We start from the raw sequence: 2293 nt of genomic DNA on the forward strand, positions 1-2293 counted from the left end.
CACTGCAGGGATTTTCAACTTTGTATAATTATCAGCATAATAAAGTAGTGAAAACAAGACATTAGCACTCCTACAAAATCATAACAAGGAGAGAGTAATTATAATGGGGGGATTTTACTGTAGTCAGCAGGTAATTGTCAGATCTTTCTCTCATTTTACGTGGAGTGACAACTTATTACCAGAAACACAATAATATCTTGTATCAGTCAAACACACAATAGTAAAAATAATAATAATAATAATAATAAAAAAACAACAATAATAATACAAAAAGTCGCCAAAAGGATTGATTAGCTGGACTCTTAAGTTCAAAGTACGCGGCTTGGAGAATTTGTGTTAACTATTAACAATCCATTGTCCCCCCCCCCCCCCCCACACACACACACACACTCCTGTCACTTTGCATGGAAAGATGAAGTGACATCAAAATTCTATGCTGATTTCTAATCAATCAAAAAAACAGACAGTGCAGGGTCAGACTGACAAGGAAATGAGGACCCCCCCACCACCACCACCGACACACACACACACACACACACACACACACACACACACACACACACACTTTTTTCTTCTTCAAAACAATGATCAGTACTGATGGTTCAAGGTGGAAAATGCAAGGAACCCACCAGCATTAACCCCTCTTCTCCCAGATGAGGCCCTACAGTGCTTCCTGGCAGGAAGGTGGTTAACCCCTGGCTTCCAGTCACTTTCCACTTTGATTAACGCACTTGCAGGCGATGCAGAGACTGGGGACTCACTTCCCTCAAAACAGGATGTTTCCATCACGCAGAAATGTGATTTTCCCCCATACATTTCCCAGATCGGTTTATTTGGGAAAGCCAGCACGTGAACCCTCATTCTTCACCTTATTGTGGGTCGCCCATAATTGTTTTCTAATATCCACTGATTTCCTCCGCAGTTTTCAAACATTGCAGGGGAGTTTTCTTAGCAAATAAAAATGCTTTAAAAAAAAAAGAATTAAAGAAAAAAAATAAAGACACCACTGTACTGCGGAAACAGTTCCACCCAGGGTGCTTGCGGGATTTTGTAAAATTCACATCTGAAATAAAATTATTTGTAATTGTATATACATTTGGTGATACTTTTTTATTATTATTATTACAGAGAATTTTTTTTTTTTTTTGCATTATGCGATTTAAATTGAATTAATTAGATGGTATTGCTGTTTTTCTACACAGGGAATGTACACTTTTCTTTCTCAAGTGTTAAGTAAATCACAGAACATTTGTAAACCAATGTCTGGCTGTTATATTAATGTATATTAATATAATTTGTGCTAATTTTCTTGAATTGTTAATCCCTTCCTATTTCAACAGGAACATTATGGATCTATACAGTAGGAACAAGGGTACGAGTGTAACCGGATTCACGCTAACGTTTTAGCAAGTATACTAGGCGTGAGAACTTCTTTAGGGCAGCTCACAGGCATGTCGTATACAGTGGTGCAGACTGATCATTGCATAACAAAGACTCCATGCAAACTCCGCAATCTCTGTTTGTGAACATGCTAATTTCATATTAAAGTATCATTGAAATGTTGCCCAAATGTAACGTCTTCTCGGTGTCTCCAATATACAAATATTAGCAGTAACAAACATATCTTCTGCGATAGATGAGTACAAACACAGCAGCTGTCTATAAGGATATATAGATTTGTTGCATACACGTTTTGGTCTATTAGAAGAGTTATATATTTTTTATTTGCACTCACAATTTAGTCTGTACAATGGATTTTGCAAGTACGATATAGATTGGTATCAGGGAATTTTTTTTTGTGATTTTCCCCATTGCAGAATGACACTGTCCTGTTTCTTGTGCGATTCTCTCAAGCAGATTACATAATAGAGTGGGGCGAAATTAAGGAATGTACGAACAGATTATAACATCACAAATGTATGTATATATATATATATATATATATATATATATATATATATATATATACATACATACATATATAGCAGTAAGCTCTGACACTCACTATGAACCGTCTGCTAGTCCCGTTGCCATCCGAAAACATGCATCAGCAGATCTCCCCATAGATAGTGTGTTTGTGCAGCGGCACTCAGGAAAATACATTTTATTTTCCTGAGTGCCGTTGCACAAACACACACAATACAATATAATAATACATGTGCCTACTTACTGTGTTCAAGATAAATAATTTGGGATCACTTATTTGCCTGTGATAAAACATATAAACCACATGAGGCCTGAGCGTAACATATCTGTGCTGTCACCTCTCTATAGACAAGACGCAAACAACGTG

At 36.8% G+C, this 2293-nt stretch overlaps 1 protein-coding gene across 1 annotated transcript in view; it reads left to right on the plus strand.

Moving 5' to 3' along the window:
- Positions 1-1818, plus strand: part of SKIDA1 (SKI/DACH domain containing 1) — a 13278-nt gene extending 11460 nt beyond the window's left edge. Inside the window, exon 2 of the transcript XR_014475084.1 lies at positions 1341-1818. The gene's annotated coding sequence lies outside the window, so the exon portion shown is untranslated. The remainder of the gene's footprint in view (positions 1-1340) is intronic.
- The last annotated feature ends 475 nt before the right edge of the window (positions 1819-2293 follow it).

This window comes from Crinia signifera, chromosome 5, assembly GCF_055691185.1.
Source record: "Crinia signifera chromosome 5, ASM5569118v1, whole genome shotgun sequence".
In the NCBI taxonomy this organism is placed as follows: Eukaryota; Metazoa; Chordata; class Amphibia; order Anura; family Myobatrachidae; genus Crinia; species Crinia signifera.